The following is a 22,484-nucleotide window of genomic DNA, read 5'->3' on the forward strand; positions in this document are numbered from 1 at the left end:
AAATCTTCCTGCAGTTCTGATGGTGATCTTTCTCGTGAATGTCGTGAGCTGCTCTCTGATGCTCTTTCATTATCTGTGAAAAAGGATGAAAGTAGTTAAGTGAATAACTTAAATATAAACAAAATCTTGATGGATTCTTTTAACAGGAACAGGAGCTTGAATTGAGTAGTCATGTGTGTTCATTAAGTTCAGTTGTGGAGGCCCTCCCTGCCCAAGATGATTCTAGTTTCTAGTGTTGACATTTGTGTACTGTATTCTAAGCTATTTGCCATCTCAACAAACTCATCCACAACAGCCCTACGAAATCGACGGAGCAGATATTTCTATTTGCTTTTAGCAAATGAGGGGACACGAGGTTCATGAGGGGTCTGTCAGGCCCAGAAACACCGAGTCTGGTCGTGCTCTTGGGACAACGTAATATTTGGCTTTCAATGATTGCTCATTCTTAAACTTGTTGTTTGTTAAGGAAGGGGTTGGGGAAGAGAAAATTTAGTTTGTTACTATTTTTCTTAACTACTTGGACCATATTGCCTGAGTGAGTGGTTGGGGGATGTTGGTTCAGGCACGAATAAAATTCAGTTAATTAAGACTTACCATGGGTTGGGCCTGGCAGCTCACGCCTGTAATCTCAGCACTTTGGGAGGCTGAGGCAAGTGGATTACTTTGAGCTCAGGGGTTCGAGATCAGCCTGAGCAACATGGTGAAACCTTGTCTCCACTAAAAATACAAAAATTAGCCAGGCATGGTAGGGAATGCCTGTAGTCCCAGGTACTTGGGAGGCCGAGGCTGGAGAATCACTTGAACTGGGAGGCAGAGGTTGCAGTGAGCCGAGATCACTGAATCACAGTAAAAGGCTTTTGAGAATAGGTAATTCTGTAGAAGGAGAAATAGAGTACATAAAGTTGGCTTTGTGTTTATCTTGAATACCAAGATAATTGTTTTTCTTGGGTAAATTTAGGTGATTTTCAGTGGTGCTTTCCTGCACATTTGACCACTAGAAGAACATGTGTTAAGCCCATCCCTTCCCATTTGGTCAGGGTCCATCTTGGTCTCTATGAAGACTGAATGAAGAGTCAGCTGTTCACACATCCTCAATAATATATAAGTAGTATAACTGTCAAAAGGGTTTTGTGCTTATTTTCCAAGAGCTCTCATTGTTGCCCTAAATTCTTTATATGGACATATAAGACTGGACATCTGGTTTTAAATATGTGTGGACATGGGCTTTGTTGGGTCCTGGCTTTTAAGCTATTCATGACTTATAATGCCTCAGTGTCTCTTCCTTGGGAAAATTCATTTTGTTGAATGCTCATCCTGAGTACAGCAGCTCCCTTCCTGCACATGGCGAGTGCCTGGTACCTTGAGAATCCTTCTGTGTGCAGGAAACCAAGGAGTTTGCAGATACCAGCTTCATGATGGCCTGACTCAAACCTGTTGAGGAGCAGTGCAGGATGGTGAATATTTTCATCATCTAGATCAGCTAACTCATCCTGCGCATGGCTAACTTTAGGCAGTGAGAACAGATTTTTTAGCCTGAGAATTGGGACAGCTGAGAAATCGGGAAACTAAGCATGTTTATCTTTTAATTTTTTTTCTCTCCTCTCTTCCACATGGGACGTTCACGTGAGGCAGTGTACAGAGATGGTGTGGCAGACTGCAGAGAGCAGGGGCCTGAGGTCAGGCCAGGGCCTGCGTCCAGGTGCCACCCTCTGAGCCATCGTTTCTTTCTAGTTTTACATTGCTGTCCTCTGTATCAGAAATTGTGCTGTAGGATGAGATGGACTGCAGTTGTGTGAGCTCTTTTTGTGAAGATTATTGTCAATTTTGCTGGGGTCTTAACAATTTCCCAAGTCAGGATGACAGAAGAGCTGAAAGCAGCCTACTTAAGATTATTCAAGGAAATGAGAGAACTATTTCCTTCACTCATAAACACTTGAGAGTCTGCTCTGGTTTAGACACTATGCTAGTTGTTGAGAAACAACTCAACAAAATAGGCCGAGAATCTGCTCTAATGAAACCTAGAGTTTGGAAGACAGAACACATCCACAAACCAGCACACGGTGACGACTTCTTTCCAAGGACCCACTGGGCGTTATTTGCTAAATGCTCCTCTTAACCATGGCTAGTCTGTCTTGTCTTACATTGACAATGCTGACACGTATACATATATATATTTTTAAATTTTACTTTTAAGTTCTGGGATACACGTGCAGAACGTGCAGGTTTGTTACATAGGTATACGTGTGCCAAGGTGGTTTTCTGCACCCATCAACCCATCATCTAGGTTTTAAGCCCCACATGCTTTAGGTATTTGTCCTAATGCTCTCCCTCCCCCTTCCTCCACCTCCCAACAGGACCCATTGTATGATGTTCCCCTCCCTGTGTCTGTGTGTTCTCACTGTTCAACTCCCACATATGAGTGAGAACATGCAGTGTTTGGTTTTCTGTTCCTGTGATAGTTTGCAGAGAATGATGTTTCCAGCTTCATCCATGTCCCTGCAAAGGACATAAGCTCATCCTTTTTTATGGCTGCATAGTATTCCATGGTGTATATGTGCTACATTTTCTTTATCCAGTCTATCATTGATGGGCATTTGGGTTACTTCCAAGTCTTTGCTATTATAAATAGTGCTGCAATAACATATGTATGCATGTGTCTTTATTGTGGAATGGTTTATAACCCTTTGGGTATATACCGAGTAATGGGATTGCTGGGTCAAATGTTATTTCTAGTTCTAGATCCTTGAGGAATCACCACACTGTCTCAAAATACGTGTGTGTGTGTGTGTGTGTGTGTGTGTGTGTGTGTGTGTGTGTGTGTATGTGTATGCGTATGTGTGTGTATATATATTTATAAAAATAACCTCCACCTCCCAGGTTCAAGCAATTCTCCTGCCTCAGCCTCCTGAGTAGCTGGGATTATAGGTGCCCACCACCACACCTGGCTAATTTTTAGTAGAGATGGGTTTCACCATGTTGGCCAGGCTGGTCTCAAACTCCTGACCTCAGGTGATCCACCCGCCTTGGCCTCCCAAAGTGCTGGGATTACAGGCATGAGCCACTGTGCACAGCCAAAATACATATTTCTTAAGTACCTTGAAATAGCCTTTTGCACTATAATGGAAAATCCAACAGTCATTATTATTATTTTAAAGAACAAAAAAAAATGATTTGTTAAAGAACAAGTAGCAGGTTAGTTTCAGAACATCACCATTTGGAAATAAATTTCAGTAGACATTTAAATAACCACAATAGAATTTTGAGCCAAAAGTAGCAATATAACAAATTTAGTTAGTGAAGATGCCTTTAATGTGTGAAGGCAACAGAAATACATTATCAGATAAACAAGGACTCAGCTGATACACCACGCACACACGTAATCTTTAGAAAGTTACTAAAAGACAGTTAAGATGAATCCAAATGAACTAAGGGAAAGGAACTTCATGAAGTAAATGGATTGCACCAAACTTTGAAGCCAATTAAATATGGAATGGGCTGAATAACTTAAAAATTTGGGAAATTGAATATAAATATTTTTATAGTAATAGTAAATTGGATATAAAATTACGTATCAAAGACTTAGATGTGTGTTGGTGGTTTTATAAAGCTATAGAAACCTGTTTTGGTTTTTTTTTTCTCTTTTTTAAAATTACACTTTAGGTTCTGCGGTACATGTGCAGATCATGCAGGATTGTTGCATAGGTACACACATGGCAAGGTGGTTTGCTGCCTCTATCTCCCGGTCACCTGTATCTGGCATTTCTCCGCATGTTATCCCTCCCCAACCTTCCCACCCCTTGCTGTCCCTCCCCTAACCCCCTCAACTGACCTCAGTGTGTGATGCTCCTCCCTGTGTCCAGCAACAGTCATTATGATAGAGAATAATCTTCGGTAAAGGATAAGGAGGAAATTTTAATTTGGGGACCCATTTATGCAATGCATGCTCTTCGTTTTCCCTCTCACTTCCTTGTCCTTTGTGTTTGGGGGCTTAAGGGATCTTTCTATTTAAGTCTCCAGTGGCTCAATATTAACGTGCAGATACATGGGGAAATGTCACTTGTTTGGTTGCAGTATTGCCAGCTCTAAAATCGATTGGTAGTGGCTGCCAGGAGTATCTTGTCCTGAAAGATTTGGAGTTCGAATTGAGGATCAAAGGGGCTGTAAGAGATTAGTGATGTCTGCTCTCAGGAGGGCTGGCTGCCATGGCTGCTACCCTGGCTTGAGCTCCTATCAGCTCACATTTCAGAGATGATTAGTGAGGATTATAAGGATTGGGCTCAGAATGAGGCCATGGGGCCAAAAGAAGAGACTGGCCGAACGCTGAATGGGCACCTGAAACCAGTATGTTCAATTTTGTCAAAAGCTAGAAGGGCCCTGGCCGCATTTGTGTTAATAGAAAAACCAGACTCCATAAGGTATTCTAAAGAGGCATATTCCGGGCAAGTTTGAGAGACTGAACATAGTCTCAAAAGGTCCTGAGAAGGTGCGCCCAGGGCGGTTGGGTTACAGTTTGGTTTTGGACAGACAGGAGTGCAGGCAAAGACATAAATCAGTACAAGGTAGGTGTACATTGGTTTGGCCTAAAAAAAGGTGTGATATCTCGAGGCAGGGGCTTATGATGGATTCAGAGATTCTTCAGTGTGTTACTGGTTAAAGCAGTAAAGCTTTGTCTAAAAATGTGGAGTCAGCAGAGAGGAATGTGTAAGATAAGAAAGTCTGTTAACCGAGACACTGGGTCAGAGTCACTTGCAGGCATGTGGGACTTAACCCTTGTGTGGCCTGGCCTTGGTTCCTTTGATGTCTTACTGTCACAAAGAGTCTGTTTTGCGAGACTTAGGATCTCTGTTTTAACATGAATGCTGGTCAGGTGTGCCTAAACTCCAAAAGGGAGGGGATGTAACCAGCTATGTCTGACCTCCCTTCCCACCCTGGCCACGAATTCAGTTTTTAAGGTTTCTCTGCGGTCCCCTTGGCCGAGAAGGGGTTTGTTCAGTTGGTGGCGGGCTTAGGAATTTCTTTTTAGTTGAAATGGACTGTGCAAGGTCTGGGGCCTCATCTCTCTAACTTCTTGCCCACAGAAGCATCTGACACGGGGCATTCAGTGAGCATTTATTGCAGTAACACTGATGAAAATCATAGTCTGTTCATAACGTAGCTGGTGTGAAGCAGCAAATGCTGGTTTATGTATAGAGAAATAGAAGTTCGGAGCCTAAGCTCTGCCAGGGCCTCCAGGGAGACCTCCAGGAAGTTCAAAGTCAAACAGTAGTGGGCCCAGCAGAGGAGGGATTTGAACCTTGGTTTGCCGCGTAACAAAGCCCATCTTCTTTCCCCCGTAGCATGAAATGTGAGAATGATGGCAGTTCATGACTGACTTCACCACTTATAAGCAGCGTTTTTTAAAAATGGCAAAGCCATGGTTTGGCATGTTAGGGAGGAAGAAGTGGGGTTGCTAGGGCCGGCTGTTGGCTGTGGCTCCTTCTGAGGGGACAGACTTTTCCGGGCACCCACCCTCTCCAGCGTCCGGGGGTGCTTCTTTATCTAGGATTGCTTTTCTCCTCAGACTTTGTCCCTATTCGGATGTACCTGTAGGCCTGGTTCTTTTGTCAGTGTGATCATTACAGAAAGAAAGTGAAAAGATTTGAAAAATGATCAAGAAGAACACGAGGTATCTCCAGGTTATTCAGACAGATTCCCTGGAGCTTTCGCTGGCGCACAGGGCCATGCCAGGTTTAGAAAGTGCCGCATGGGCTCCTCCGGTTTCTCTTTGTCTGAAACGCTGAGCTTCCCAGGCTCCTTACTGAGCTCATATTTCCCTGGGGCCGAAGAGACTGAAGGATGAAAGAAGGTCGCTGTTTATCTCATTGATGAATGGCAAAAACACCAATTACTTTTGCACCAACCTAATATTTCTATGATAATAGTTTTTTTTTCTTTTAACAAAACAAAAATCAGAGATCGAAAGTTTGAAATCTGAACTTTTAGACAAACTCCTCCCCTAGAAGTAAACAATGAGATAAACAGCAACCTTTTAATGGAAAAAAACTGCAGTTACTTTTGCACTAACCTAATAATTTACTTTCTGAAATTCTCCCCAGCAGACTTCATAAAATCAAAGGGACCGGATGGTGCCATTGAGATAATTTCAGTCTAAACATAAAACACTAGTAAATGAGCACTAACAGCTCCCAAGTTGGTGACCATCAAAAATCTCACATGTTAAAAGCTGGTACTAGTCGCATTCAAATAAGTGAAAACCTCCTTTAAAATGTTAGGGTTTTATCTGCACATCAGGTAAATTTTGTATTCAGATCAGATAAATTTATTTTCATGGTTTCCATTTAGGTCAGATAATAAACGCTTGGCTATAACACTGTTTGTTCCTAAAGTAATATGATTGTATTAAAAAGTGATCTTCAGCTGTGCAGTAGTATATTCATCTTACAGTCCCTGAGTGAGTCTGTGAATTAGCTTGTGATACAGGATTGCATTTATCTGACAGATATCTTTTGAAAGTAGCATGGTTATCTGTGAGCGGTCTGAGGCCATGATTTCACTTTGGTTTTCTAGATGTGATTCTGTAGTAAGTTAATGCCTTAACTTACACTCTAATGTTAGAGAATTTTGTAAACACTAACAAACGAATTCAGATTCTTTTTCAAACATAGATTTGACACACTGAACTAATTATGCATGTAATAAATGATGTCAGAGATTTGCTTCCACATAGAATAGGTGGGGGTGATGTATATCCTTATCCACATATATAAGGATACATATATATACATATATATATGGATGTAGGTGAAACAGGATTGGCGATGAGTTGATGATGGTTGAGTTTAGGTAATGATTAAAATATTTTTCTGGAAAAAAATTTTTTTTTTTTTTTAAGGCGAAGTCTTGCTCTGTCGCCTAGGCTGGAGTGCAGTGACACGATCTCAGCTCACTGCAACCTCTGCCCCTCCCGGGTTCAAGCAATTCCCCTGCCTCAGCCTCCTGAGTAGGTGAGACTACATGTGTACGCCACCATGCCTGGCTAATTTTTTGTATTTTTGTAGAGATGAGGTTTCACCATGTTGGCCAGGATGTCCTCAATCTCCTGACCTCGTGATCCACCTGCCTCAGCCTCTCAAAGTGCTGGGATTACAGGTGTGCGCCACTGCGCCCGGCCAGTGTGTGAATTTTCAATAGGTTTAATCATGTTTTCCTGAAGGCAAAATCTGACAAGTTTCTAGGGAAGAAAATGTTTGGCTGAATAGAATAATTCCTAACATTTTTATGGTTTGAAAGGAAATGGTCTCCCCACTTCTTTTCTCTTTGTCTCTCTTTTTTTTTTGTATCTCTGAAAGACTGAGCTGAACTGTTGTAACAATTAGTTAATGTATAAAATGTCCCACTTTCCTGGTGAGTGGCTGACATTGGTGGCTGAGCAATTTCAGGCATGCGAAGAGAATAAAGCTTTACTGATGAATGGTTGACTTGTGACCTTCTGGATACTTTCTGGGCTGGCGGCAGCATGATTTGTGTAACATTTAAACATAGTTGAGAAACATGAAATACCCTTTCATGCATTGATTTCTTAACGCATTTTAAAGTGTTTTCATTAAGACTACAAAAATTACAGTCTGTGTGTGAAACTAACAAAGGTCGGAGAGGGGATATGATGGATGTCATTATCGAAAGTCATGAGTGATCATGGAAATCTCCTTTTTATTTTTCTTCTGAGGCACATAGGCAGATGGAATTATGCCTTATTTTATGTTGACATCTCTGCATGTTCATTCTGAGAGGCTCACAGGATGGCTGGCCTGGCTATCCCTGAGGGCTGGTGGCCTGTGCCCAGAGAACTTTAGCGTAACTGAAGGTTAGCCTTCCCTCTGTTGATGTAACTGATGAAATGTGGAAGCAGAATGCTAAGAACAAGACCCATTTCTAGATTGTTGAGTGTTTTAGAGTCTCTGAAAAAGACATTTAGAAGCGCCAAAGCCTGCTGATTTTGCCTGGGGTTTAGGATTTATATATAACCAGTGATATAGAGCAAGAATTCCCTTTGGGGCAATATGGTCTACTCTTCCCAGTTTATAGAGTTGTTGATTCATAATATTACAGCATAACAGTTGAAGAAAAGCAAAACACAAGATTACAGGTAAGCCTTGATTACAAAAGCTGTATGATGATTTTGTGGCAGTATAGACAAAAGAGAAGAGCTAAATGAATGTAAAAATAATCGGGTTAGGGTAGAGGGGTTGTGGGTAACATTTTTTCTTGCTTGAAAGCATCTTTAATATTATGTTGTTTTTGCAGTTGGCTTTTTGTTTACAAAAGAACCAAAGTAAGTCAGCGTTTTGGTATTTAGAAGTTCCAAAAAGGGAATTTTCCCATCAGAGTGCGATGGTTTAAATAGAGGTTAGGTTCCTCAGAAGAATAAATGAACCATACTGTAATTGCATGGGATGTGGAATATCCCTATGCTTTCTCTGAGACCAGAATGATGCCTTTTGCAGACAATGCGAGGGGTCCTCCACCCCTACCACCCATACCAGGTGTGTGGCCCAACACGGGGGCATGGCTGGGGTGACAGGAAGGTAAAAAGAGGGGAAAGCTGCAAGAGCTGTTCACATATGGGATTATTTGCCATTCTGTTCTTAATTTTAAGATTGCTTGGTATTTTGTTTTGATTGCAAAAGCTGATATGAAAAGTCAACATTTTAAACACAAGTACTTGTTTTGTTCAAAATATTTGTTAGATCAAATCAGAATATGGTCTCAGACCATGTCTGAGCTCTTGGATCTGCTATAGAAAAACACACACCCGCACCCATTTGTATATGTTAGAAGCAGAGTGTGTGGCTCCGTCACCCAGGCTGGAGTGCAGTGGCATAAATGGTCATAGCTCACTGTAACTTTGAACTCCTGGTCTCAAGTGGTCCTCCTGCCGTGGCCTCCTGTGTAGTTAGGACTGCAGACACACACCACCGTGCCTGGCTAATTTTTATTTCTATTTTTTGTACAAACAGGATCTCGCGTTGTTGCCCAAGTTGGTCTTGAACTCTTGGCCTCAGGTAATCCTGCTGCCTCAGCCTCCCAAAGCGCTGGGATTACACCATGCCTGGCCTTAAAAAGAAATTAATTTATATAAATAAATATATTGAATATTAATATAACATTTATAAAAATATGATTCATGTCCACAGAAATTGGTTCTCCTTATTCAACAAGCCATTTTTCAGTGCCGAGACTGCCTCTGAGGAGGCAGGGGTGGTGACGCTGGGGAAGGGGTAAGGCCTTCTGGAAGGCCCTCCTGGATGCCTCCTTGAGGGTAGAGTCCTGTGCTGGTGGCAGAGCACTGTTCAGAGCCAGCGGAGTGAGTCTCAGTTCCCAGAGCTTGTTTTATGCACATGGCCCCTGTTTCAAGTTCTCAAGAAACATGGTATTCTGTTCATTGAGTGCGCTGGTCCATCCGGCTGCCTGTTAGAATCACCTAGAAATCTCTTGGAAAATATGGATGCCCAACTTCCACCCTCCAGAAATTCTGATTCAGTCAGTTGGGTTGGGGCCTAAGGCATTGTTATTTCTAAAAAGCTTTCCAGGTGGTTCTGTTGCACAGCCAGGATCAAAATCTGGTGATCTGTTATTTAATAAGCTCTTTATTGTTTTAAATGGAGCTTAAGGAGAAGTATTACTGTGACTATTCAAGACAGCTGTATATTCTTCCACAGGTCCACAGTGAGAGTTTAATATCCAGGGTGTGTGTATGCGTGCATGAGTGTGTATGTGTGTGTATGTTCTGTGAGTGTGTGTGTGTATGTATTGTGTGTGAGTGTATTGTAAATATGTGTGAGAATATGTTGTATGTGTGTGCTGTATGTGTATGTGTGTATGTTGTATGTGTATATGTTGTGTGTGTGTATATATGTGTTGTGAATGTATGTTTGTGTATGTGTGGGCGTGTATGTGTGTGAGAGTGTATTGCAAGTGTGTGTATGTGTGTAAGTGTGAGGGTGTGTTGTGTGTGTGTGAGAGTGTGTGTGAGACAGTGTTGTGAGTGTGTTGTCTAACTCACCAGATGACCCTAATGTGGAAAGAGGGTTGAGATCTGGGCTGTTCGAGTGCTGTCTCTGTAACCTCCTGTTTTCTGGTCGGAGTGTATATGGATTGGCATAGTAACCACTACTCATCGATAGACCTGTGTAAAGACCCATGAGACCAGGCAGATTTTGCACTTCTTCACTTCTAGATTTCTACCTTGTGGTTTCAGGGACTATGTTATAAATTTAATATTACGAACACATAGGAAGGCTTTTTGATACTGCTAGGACTAGGCTGCGGTGTTTTTCTTATCATTTGAATGTTTTTTATCCACGTTGACAGGATGCTAAGTACATAGTAAATTTCTAAGTTCAGTAGAAAAAATCGCTCATGGCGGGCGCGGTGGCTCATGCCTGTAATCCCAGCACTTTGGGAGGTCGAGGCGGGTGGATCACGAGGTCAAGAGATCGAGACCATCCTAGTCAACAAGGTGAAACCCCGTCTCTACTAAAAATACAAAAATTAGCCGGGCATGGTGGCGCGCGCCTGTAGTCCCAGCTACTCGGGAGGCTGAGGCAGGAGAATTGCCTGAACCCAGGAGGCGAAGGTTGCGGTGAGCCGAGATCGCGCCATTGCACTCCAGCCTGGGCAACAAAAGCGAAACTCCATCTCAAAAAAAGAAAAGAAAAAGAAAAAATCACTCATGAAATGTGCCAGTATTACATTTATTTCTTCCATTACAGTGCTTTGAAACCTTTATAGTCGCAAGAGAACGTTGAAGTGGCGGTTTTTGTTTTCCACATTGATTCTCTTCACTGACGATGATGAAATAATCAATGATCGTGAAGTGAAATTCCTTTTTCTTAACACAGTTAAAAATTTGCTCCCCCCTTGCATGTGCCATTTGAAACAAATTCCACTCAAGAGTTTCCAGTAGTGCCGAACGGTGGAACTTTGGTGACGATGGAAATGTTCAGGGCTTCTGCTGTTTCAGTAGCCACTGGACATGTGGCTCTGGATTGACTGAGCAACTGAATTTCAAACTTTACTTAGTTTTAATTAATTTACTAGCTACATGTGGCTAGTGCCCATCTCAGTGGGCAGAGCAGGTGCAGAGGCTGGTTCTGTTCAGCTTGAGAGGAGCTTGGGTGAGGTCCCTGCCGCAGAGTGACAGCTGCCCCAGGGGATGTCAGAGACATGGCCAATCCATGTCCTCTGGTAGGTGGCATGTCTTTTGAAATCCTGTGCCTTGCTACTGTTACTCACAGAGGCTTGGACAAGAATCAGTGACCCCAAGAAAGGATGTAGGATGTGGCTTTGTGGGGTATAGATGCAGCTCAGATGGAAGACTTGTGGTCCCGGTGCCAGGCGATGCTCTTACTCCATCCTCTGGGTCTCCGCCCCGTCCTCTGCTGTCTGGCCCTGATGTGCTTGGCACCTTTCTCAGGTTGGTTGAGAATGGCTCCTCTCAGGGGGAGGTAACCACTGCCACATCAGTGTCCCTGTGCCTGCCCTTGCCCGCCCTGCTGCCAGCCATGCGTGTCGCCTCCACTTCCTCTCCACCTGCAGTGCCCACAGCTCGCCTCCATGACTTCAGTGCTGACTATTCTTTTGATGAAATCCTTCTTTAACACAGAAATCAGCCTGCGTCACTTTTGCTTAAAAACCAGCAGTGGCTTCCCTGAGAAAACAGCCTCCTGGGTGTGCTTTGGGGCCTCCGGGATCAGTTTCCCCCAGCGTCAGCTGGTTTTCCAGCCCAGTTCTGAGCCCCACGGGAAATGCCCCGAGCTGGTGCAGCGCAGCTTCCGGGCCTTGGCGTCTGTTCTCACGCCTTCCTGAGCAGCTTTTCCAGGCTTCATCCCAGGCTCACTCCTTCCTTGTGTCTTGGCTGAGAAGACCCTTCTTTTTTTATTTTTATTTTTATCGAGATGGAGTCTTGCTCTGTCGCCAGGCTGGAGTGCAGTGGCACGATCTTGGCTCACTGCAACCTCCGCCTCCCGGGTTCAAGCAGTCCTCCTGCCTCAGCCTCCTGAGTAGCTGGTATTACAGGCATCTGCCACCATGCCTGGCTAATTTTTGTATTTTTAGCAGAGACGGGGTTTCACCATGTTGGCCAGGATGGTCTCAATCTTTTGACCTTGTGATCTGCCCGCCTCAGCCTCCCAAAGTGCTAGGATTACAGGTGTGAGCCATCGCACCCGGCCGAGAAGACCCTTTAGGTGTTCTTCCTATACGCTCCCCGCCCACCTCAGCTCTCTCTCTGCTCCTGTCTGTGTCCCTGTTGGATCCCTATAGCTGCACAGAGCCTGGCTGGACAGCCGGTGTACTGTCAGCACCCCAGACTGTGTTTGAGAAATGAGCAGCTTGAACAAGTCACCGTGTAACCCAAGCCTTGGGGGGTTTCTGTTCACACACACTTCTTCAAATCCTAAGTTTGGTAAATTAATGAATTTTTCCAGAAAACTCAACTGCCTGGACTTATCCTTCAACTTCTTTACTCATCGTTCACTCAGTTTCATTGGCTCCATTTTTATTCTTCACTTTATAAAAGCACGATAGTATTCTTTCTCTGGATGTTGTTAGCCCACTTCTTTTGGGCCCATGGTAGCTTAATCAGAGAAATAGATGGCTGGGTTTGTTCTAAGTAAAGAAAAAATACGGATAGGAATAGATTTTTAAATTTACTTCTAACATGATTAGTTCATGTAGTCCTAATCTTACCACTTCATGTAATTAAAAATTTTTTTGACAATTACATATTATAAATAGCAAAAGAAAAAAATTATATTTATTAGTAATAGCTAGTTATAAAGCTCATTTCAGGCTGGGAATGGTGGCTCATGCCTGTAATTCCAGCCCCTTGGGAGGCTGAGGTGGGCAGATCATGAGATCAGGAGTTGGAGACCAGCCTGGCCAATGTGGTAAAACCCCAACTCTACTAAAAATATAAAAATCAGTCGGGCATGGTGGTGGACACCTGTAATCCTAGCTGAGTAAGAGGCTGAGGCAGGAGAATGGCTTGAACCCAGGAGGCGGATGTGGTAGTCAGCCAATTGCAGTGAGCTGAGATCGCACCACTGCTCTCCAGCCTGGGTGACAGAGCAAGACTCAGTCTTGGTTGATTTCAGCAAGCTTGTTTGAGAAGGCATAGCTGTTTAGTGGCTTCATTTCCATCATCTTTAATCACAGTGCGGTTATTTGTGTGGGCCTTGGATCTCCTGGTTGCCCTCAGGGAATCTGCATTCACTACAGTCCCCATTCACTCCTGTCTCCACCTGCCCATCCAAGCACAAGAAAGTCACTAACAGTGGAGTATCAAAATGCTTTTAAGGGTAAAATGAAATTGTACTAACTGCACACAGGACATCTGCTCCACGGTCAATACTAATGATGCGTCTTTGGCATTTGATAGTAGAGGGTAGCGATATTCCTCGGCTGTTATGAACTACCTGTCTGATTATTCCAAGAATTATCTAGTACACTTAATTCTGCTTAATAGTAAGTTACACAGCTAATTTTCTGTTAACTGAAATTTGGACTTCAACTGTTATTTGGAGGGGCACGTACCTTGCCACCTCAACTTCTTTTAAAACAAATGTGGAATTCTAATGTGGGGCCCGTTGGACATGAACCTCTGAATGCATCACTTGGCAGAAATCTTCTGCCCATCAGCCGAGTACTTTATGCCCTAGTTCCTCATTTAAAACATGGTTAGGTCGGGCGCAGTGGCTCATGCCTGTAATCCCAGCACTTTGGGAGGCCAAGGTGGGCTCATTGCTTGAGCCCAGCAGTTCCAGACCCCGCTAGGCAAAATGGTGAAACCCTGTTTCTACAAAAAATAGTAAAATTAGCCAGGCATGGTGGCGCGTGCCTGTCATCCCAACTACTCGGGAGGCTCAGGTGGAAGGATCACCTGAGCCTGGGCAGGTTGAGGCTGCAGTGACCTGTGATCACGCTAGCGCACTTCAGCCTGGGCGACAGAGTGGGACCCTGTCTCAAAAAAGAGGGAAAAAAAACATGATTAACAGCTTCAGTTAACCTACCGAGGCTTAGTTATGGTTCCTGGGACATAGAAGGTTGGAAGGAGGTAGAGCAAAGTGAGCTGTGAGCATTGATAGCGGAGGCTGTGAGTCTGCAGGAGTAACAGCAACTCCAAAGTCGAGAGGCTCAGAATGCTATAGTCAGAACAGTAATCAAAGTAATGGAGGCTGGACAAATAGTCTAGCATTAGTTCTCTCTCTTTAAGAACTCCAGGAATTGTAAACATCTTTAGAAATTATATCAGAGGATTAAAAGAGATTTGATCTTAAAAGAGAATTTCTGTGCTGGGCGCAGTGGCTCACGCCTGTAATTCCAGCAGTTTGGGAGGCCAAGGCGGGCAGATCACAAGGTCAAGAGATGGAGACTAGCCTGTCCAACATGGTGAAACCTCATCTCTACTAAAAATACAAAAATTAGCTGGGCATGGTGGCACGCTCCCGTGGTCCCAGCTACTTGGGAGGCTGAGGCAGGAGAGTCGCTTGCGATCAGGAGGTGGAGGTCGCAGTGAGCCGAGATCACACCACTGCACTCCATCCTGGCGATAGGATTTCTGATAAGTTCTTTCCTGTTGAATGCTTTATTTTTTGAAATTGCCACAAAAATAATATGGAATTATACCTACTATTTTAGAAGATGCGTTTTACTGAAATAATCATGCTTATCAGTATGCACATGTGATTATGCATGTCTGTATAATGAAGGACTTTATGTGGACTTGAGAATTTGTCTACACCTTAAAGAGGATCATTTTGATTTGATTGAACAGGATAACTCTGTATAAATGCTGTAATCTATGTATGTGCTTTGAAAGTGGCTTTCCTGTCATTTGACTTTCTTTGGAATTTTCATAAGGAAAAATGAGGACATCGTCATCTGTTCTAAGGAGAAAACCAAAGGGAAGTGTGAGAGGAAGCCATTTATGTAAATATAAGGTCCAGAAAGACTAAAATTATTTGGGGTTTTGTCTTCAGAATTTTTCAGAACAGTAGAATGCAGGAGGCGATCCTGGAAAATGCCATGCACAGGAATTAAAAGCTTAGTCTTGGCTGGGTGTGGTGGCTCACGCCTGTAATCCCAGCAGTTTGGGAGACTGAGGCGGGTGGATCATGAGGTCAGGAGTTTGAGACTAGCCTGACCAACATGGTGAAAACCCATCTCTACTAAAAAATACAAAAATTAGCCAGGCATGATGGTGTGCGCCTATAATCCCAGCTACTCAGGAGGCTGAGGCAGGAGAATTTCTTGAACCCGGGAGGTTGGAATGAGCCGAGATCACGCCACTGCACTTCTAGCCTGGGTGACAGAGCGAGACTCCATCCTTTTTTTAAAAAAAAAAAAAAAAAAAGCTTAGTCTTCTCTCCAGCAGCCTAAGGATGCAACGGAGTTTACCGAAGGCCTTGTAGAGAGGCAAGATAGTAAACAGAGCCTACCAAACGGGCAGAATCCAAGTGCTGGGTGTTCCAGTGTTCTAAGAAGTTGGTTTTGTTTCTGTTTTTTCACCTGAGAAAAATCTTTGGATAATAGCCTTCTGATTTTGTCAGCCAATCCACTAATATTTTTACGTAGTTGTTCTTGCTTTGGGTTTGGGAGAATTCACCCTGAAGGTTGTGCTCTATATAATTAGCATATACCTTTAAGTGAAGTTTTTCTCAGCCTGTAACATGGTTAGTTTATATATCTCTGAAAATGAAGACTAATTACTTAGCTTGTTTATAGGACACACTGCCCCAAATGTGGGTATTTGCTGACTGTAATTAAGGATGTACACTTTCCTGGGTAAAATAAATCCCAAAATGTTAGAATTTTTAGTTTGGAAGGGCAGCTAACAAGGAAGGTGGGCTGTGTCCTTTAAATCGACGCTGTGCAGTATACAGGGGCTCTAGCTACATACGGTAATTTCAGTTTAAATGAAATATAATGAAAATGTTTGCTCCTCAGTTGCACTGGTCATGTTTGAAGCTCTCAGTAGCCTCACGTGGCTGGTGGCTACTATACTAGACAGTGTAGATATATCTAGAACAATGTGTCCAACCCCCACAGCCCATGGGCCACATGGGGCCCAGGATGGCTTTGAATGAACCCCAACCCAAGTTTGTAAATGTTCTTAAAACATTATGAGATTTTTTGTGTGATTTCTTTCTTTTTTCTCTTCTCCTTAGCTATTGTCAGTATTAGTGTATTTTGTGTGGCAATTCTTCCTCTTCTTCCAGTGTGGCCCAGGGAAGTCAAAAGATTGGACACCCCTGATCTCAAACATTCCCAACATTGCAGAGAGCTCTGTTGGTCAACACTTCATGGCCACCCCCTTCCTTCTATGTGTAAATGTCTTTAAATGACCAAGGTGATACATATGCCACAACTTTCCCTACCTGTGCCCCGCCCCATTCCCGCCCTCACCTCGTGGTACCTAGGCAACAAACAAAGCTAAACCCCTGAGAAATGTTCACCCAACCTGAGAGCTAGAAGTTTGATCCCAAGAACTAAGTGGCTAAGCTGGCTTCAGCAGACACGTAGACATTTGGAAAAAAAAAAAAAAAAAAAGCAATCTCATTATGGAATTGGATGGATGAATCCATTGCTCTTTTTCTTTTTCTGATTACATTAGGGATTTCTAGACTTTTCCAAATGCCCAATCTCAATTATCTGTTTGAATTACTGACTCCCTTTTTCCCCTCAGTATTTCCTCCTGATTATATTTGCAAGTGAAGTTTGTTTTGTCTCCTAATGCGTTGAGAAAGTGAATGTCTAATGTTCAGAGGATCTCAGTATGCCTCGGGGTAATCTGAGTTAAGTGTTGGATTTAAAAATCGTTCTTTCTGTGCCAGCTGCTAGCTGCTGACTCTCCTTGAGCTAAGGCGCACATCTTGCTGGTTCTCTGTGTACGCATTTCCTATTAGACAGATGGGAAAACGTCACTCCTGTTAACAAAGGTGGGCTCCCCTGGACCTGAAAGCCACACAGAGTCTGTCCCATTCATGGTCTGGTCTTAGATCTGATTTCAGAATGAAAGATCTTGAAAGCTGCTTCCATGTTGCTACTTTTCCAAAAGGTGCCGGTATTATTATTTCAGTGGCTAAAAAGTAGTGCTGATGTGCTCAGGGAGTGTATTCTCTTCAGTCAAGCTGGTTGTCTAGGTTGTAAGAATGCATGTTTCCTTATTGGACTTAACAAAGCTGTTTTAATTTTGAAGGGAAAAAATGTAACATGTACACGTTAAAATTTTTTAAAAATATGGAATCCCGCCAGAGCTCTCAGCGCCGGTCCCAGCTGCAGCCTCCCGCGCGCCTCGCCCAGCTCCAACATGGCAAAAATCTCCAGCCCTACAGAGACCGAGCGGTGCATCGAGTCCCTGATTGCTGTTTTCCAGAAGTATGCTGGAAAAGATGGTTATAACTACACTCTCTCCAAGACAGAGTTCCTGAGCTTCATGAATACATAACTGGCTGCCTTCACAAAGAACCAGAAGGACCCCGGTGTCCTGGACCGCATGATGAAGAAACTGGACACCAACAGTGATGGGCAGCTAGATTTCTCAGAATTTCTTAATCTGATTGGTGGCCTAGCTATGGCTTGCCATGACTCCTTCCTCAAGGCTGTCCCTTCCCAGAAGCGGACCTGAGGAACCCTTAGGCCTTCAGATCCACCCCATTTCCTTCCAGCCTTTCTGTCATCATCTCCACAGCCCACACATTACCCTTTGAGCCCAGCACACCAGCCACCTCATGCAGGCCCCACCTGTGGATAGTAATAAAACAATGTCGCTTTTTTAAAACATGAAAAAAAAAAAAAAATATGGAATCCCCTCCCCATAACCTGGAGGAATTTTTACTTAATAAGTTTAAAAAATTGAAATATAACAGATTAAAGTGTGTTTTCTTGTCACGAATGCCAGCCTCTTCCCATAGCTCCTTTCCCTTTTCTCCTGGATCAGCTCCTCATTTTATTTCATTCAGAATTTTCTGAGTGTTTTTTTTCTCCATCTCAAAGAGCCTCCAGGAAGCTGCGTGGTTGCTTAGTGATGTCACTCAGTCTGAGAAAGCCAGGTGTGTGCTAGACGTTAAAACACACTCATTATCCTTCCTCTCATCTGCTCCCTTGTCTTGCAGAAATTCAAAATATAAGTGGATCCTGGTTGTATTGAAAAGAATCATCATCAGCCGTGTTTACACCTGACACTGGGGTGATTTTGTTGTGCGTCTTTGGCCTCAACTGCTTTTTAACCCAAGAGACAGCATTCAGATGACTGTCTTCCTTTATGGAGATGATCTCGTTCAACTGCTTCCGCTGTTATCAGTCTGAAGAGTTGAAAATAGAATGCTTACAGCAGGAAGCTTAGTCAGAAGACAAGTTGTCACTTTACAGCCATCATTTGGGAGTAACAGTGAACTCGATAGGAGCCAGTATTTGCCAGAAAAATAATCCCGAGCCTTGCTCCATGCTCCTGTCTTCTCACCCTCAGTTCCATGGCCCCTTCTTGGTCCCTTTGGTGGTCCCCTGTGTCTATTTCCGGCCATGTCTCCATCTGTACGCAGACCCATGAATGCCAGTTTCTCTTTGCTGCCCCTTAGGTATCCTGAGATTAGTATATCTAACACTGAATTCACTCTCTCACTGCTCATAATACCTTATTCTTTCATTGCTTAGAACCCCTAGCCTCACTGTCCCTTCCACCCAGTCTCCAAAGCAGAAACCTGTGTGGCCTTTGGGTTTCTCCTGCCCACTTGTCTCTTGTAGCCAAGCAGTCATCAGATCTGGTGATCCTGCCTCTTGTTAACTGCCCCTCTCTCCTACATCTGCTCCTTCTTAAGCCTGGGCCTCAGTATTTCTTAGAGCCCTCCTGTGACCATCTGGTCTTTCTGCCTCCCTTAGTATCCCCTTGATAAGGTTTGGCTCTGTCCCTACCCAAATCTCATCTTGAATTGCAGCTGCCATTATCCCCACGTATTGTGGGAGAGACCCCCCATGGGAGTTCGTTGAATCATGGGAGCTGTTTCTCCCATACTGTTCTCATGGTAATGAATAAGTCTCATGAGATCTGATGGTTTTATAAGGGGGTTCCGCTTTTGCTTCTCTCTCTTCTCGTCTGCTGCCATGTGAGATATACGTTTTACCTTCTGCCATGATTTTGAGGCCTCCCCGGCCACGTGGAACTGTGAGTCCATCAAACCTTTTTCTTTTGTAAATTGCTTGGGTTTGTCTTTATCAGCAATGTGAAAATGGACTAATGCACCCCTTTTCAATCCACGCTACTAGAGACGACACGTTCATAACCGATGGATTCATTGATCCAGTCAACATTTACTCAATAGCTGCCTTGTCCCAGGCACTTCTCTTTGTTGTTGTTTAAAGAAATTAGCTTTTATAAATAAAGAGAACAGTAAGGAGGAAAAATAACACAGAATTTTGGGCTCATGGGCTTCAGGGTACCTTGCTGTGCTGTGAGCTTATCCAATCAGATTTTGTTTCCATGATATCACAGCATTTTGTTGCACGAGCCAGTTTAATTCAAAAACTCTCCAGCTGTTTATGTAGCATTGCACTGACCCAACCCATGGAAATTTATCCTTTGCATATTTTCATGACACGCTCCCCAACAAAACAGAACAAAACAGAAACCAGTTTCTGCCATAGTCAATGTGCTTTGCACTACAAATACAAAATAAAATGTTCATTTTTCCTTTCGTCGTCCAAATATTTTTCTGTTTTCTCTGCAGTAAAGTCAATGTCATAGGCATTTGTCCTTTGCAAATTAACCATCAGACATGTTCTGACCCTGATTATCCTTTGCTTTTCCATATTGACAACCAGATTCTACTCGACTGATGATAGGTTGTTTGCTCCCTACCTGTTATTTAAAAGCACATATTTCAACATAGTGAATTTCCCAAGCTACAGTTGATTTCAGTCAGTTTTCTTTAGCTCATTTTTAATTCTCTTCATGCGTAATCTTTTTAAAAAACCCAATGTGACGTTTTGTGCTGTGCCATTTGACAACTTGAAAACTGGTTATGCTATGTCCCGAGTACTTCTTTCGATGATAGGAATGCATTGGTGAACAAAACCCATGCAGTCCCTGTCCTCATGGAGCTTAGGGTCGCTGGGGAAGGACTGACATTCATTTGGCAAGTAGCACAATAAGGAATGAGGAGGGATGGTACAGCTTTGCTTCTGCATATCTAAGTGTGGTGTTCTTCAGTGGTTTTCCTTCATCTTGGGGATAAAAATCTAAGCTTCATAGCATGGACATAAGGCTCTTCTGAAACTGACAGGAGCCTCCTGATGTGCTTACAGATCCTCTCCATGCTCCTGCTCCGTGTGTGCACTTCACTGGAATGCCTTGGCCTCTTGTTTCTTGAGCAGACGTCAGTATGAGCCCAAGCACTATTAGTTCCTGGGAGCCTTTCCTGCTTTCTTATTCATGATATTTCTCCTTGGTGCTCTTGTGGCCTCACTTGCCCCATCACTAATCCCTTCACTGTGGAATTTTGTATTTTCTCCTCTAAATAGATTCTGAGGCCCTTGGGCATGGAAATGCTGTTTTCTGTCATTTTATCCTTACTGTCTTAATGTCTGACCTCTGATAGCCTCTGGTCTAATGGTTAGCGGTGCCTCCAGACGGATCATTGTTTTCATGGTGGTAAGAGTGGCTGGTTTTCACAAGTGTGGGGGTGAAAACAGACACCACTGTGGGAGATGTAGTGAATGAGATTTTAGCATTGGGTGAGATGCTGGCCTCTGCAGCGTTTAAATGTTCTGAAAGTTATCACTGCTTTTATTCTATTACATGATTATTTTTACCACGCTCCCAAATGTCTTAATTGGGCCGGTCATATGTTATGAATTATATTTCTGGGTATTGTAGGAACAGCAGTTCCTATGGCTTCTTTTTTTGTGTTTCTTCTGTGTTTGAGCAGTTTGACTCAGTGAGATGATATTTTCTTCATAACTCATTAATGTTGCGATACTGTGTGCTCAGATATTCAGTGTCAGCTGTCAGCTGCCATTGGGATTAATCCCACAGACCATCAGAAATGGACTTTTGGGCTGAATTAGTCCTATGCAAGACTTGCGGGTGGATCCCGCAGCAGCTGGGAACCACGTGCCAGGCGTGGTGTATGAGCTCACAGACACGTTAATCCAGTCATACCTTTCTCCCCTTAAAGAAATAATTAATGCTATTGCACTTTGGTTAATGCAAAGTCTCAAAATTAAGCACAACATAGGAAATTCTAAGTGGTTACCCATAAAATGGAAAACCGTTTCATTCCCGTTGAGTGCAAATCTGGTATCTCCATATACTCAATGTGAATGGCTGTAATACTTAATGCTTTAAAAATGCATCTATTTCCAGTGATAGATGAAAAGCATTTCGTTGAGCCATCCTCATGCAGTAAACAGTGTATAAAATATTTGGTTATCTTCAGCGAGGCAGCATTCTTCCAGCTCGTATTGAGCTTGACTGCATCTAGATCTCGTGCAAGACATCCAGACCAGCGATGAAGGAGGTGAGGTCCCTACTCTCAAGGAGATCACTGCCTGATACACAGATGCTCAGGGCACCACAGGAGCCCGTGGCTCTTGGCGTGGACTGTGCTCTGCATGCCTTTTCTCTTGAAAACTCTAACGAAGTGCTCGCTGTCCTGTGGGTTAAGGCACTTAGTGTAATCCTGAGGGGATAAGCAGATGCTGTCACCGAAAGCCTGGCATCTGGGACTGTCAACATTTATTACTACAGGGACCTGATGAGATGGAATTAAAATTAGCCCAAACAGAAAAAGAGCACAGGAACCATCAGGGAGATAGGAACATTTGTCTGAAATACACGGGTTTTGGAATAGGTTTCCTGATGCAAAGGTCAATGTTTCATACACACACGTACTCCCCCTTGCCGCAAGCACCCTCATTTTACACCTTTCAATACAACTCTTTGACTTAGAGAAGTGTAGTGGAGATTTATCTTTGTGTGTGTGTGTGTGTGTGTGTGTGTGTGTGTGTGTGTGTGTGTGTGTGTGGCAAGGAGGGAGTGGTGAGTTAGGGAAGGGCAGTCCATCATCCCCAAGCCTTACTTCTGGGGGATTTCCTCCTTGTAGAAGGCTGGGAGCTTACGTTCCAGTACAGAAGTACAGGAAGACACCTAACCACATCATGTGCCAGGTGGTACTAAGTGCTACGAAGAAAAACAGAGCAAGGGAGGAAGGAGAGAGCACAATGGTGTGCACATGGCATATGCGTGTTGGCATCTTATGAAACTTGTCAGGCAGGCATCTCTAAAAAAGTGACATTTAGTAGAGACCTATGGAAAAGGACCTCAAAATGACTTCCTCTTTGCCTGTAGGCCTTTGCTAAACGTCCAAGTCATGCATTTCCACTGAAAGTCATTTCACAGAGCAAAAAGAATGTGCAAAGGCCCCCAG

General features: G+C 43.4%; 1 protein-coding gene and 1 pseudogene across 7 annotated transcripts in view; both read left to right on the forward strand.

The window, feature by feature from the left end:
- The window catches only part of FARP1 (FERM, ARH/RhoGEF and pleckstrin domain protein 1), a 319,198-nt gene that overhangs the window by 128,774 nt on the left and 167,940 nt on the right, over nucleotides 1–22,484 (forward strand). The gene's annotated exons all lie outside the window — the stretch shown is intronic.
- Nucleotides 17,315–17,844, forward strand: LOC116551383 (annotated as a pseudogene). The gene has a single exon (XR_004268891.1). The product of XR_004268891.1 is annotated as a protein S100-A11 pseudogene (transcript).

Source organism: Sapajus apella, unplaced genomic scaffold, assembly GCF_009761245.1.
Source record: "Sapajus apella isolate SASKATOON/1434 unplaced genomic scaffold, GSC_monkey_1.0 scaffold9, whole genome shotgun sequence".
Lineage (NCBI taxonomy): Eukaryota > Metazoa > Chordata > Mammalia > Primates > Cebidae > Sapajus > Sapajus apella.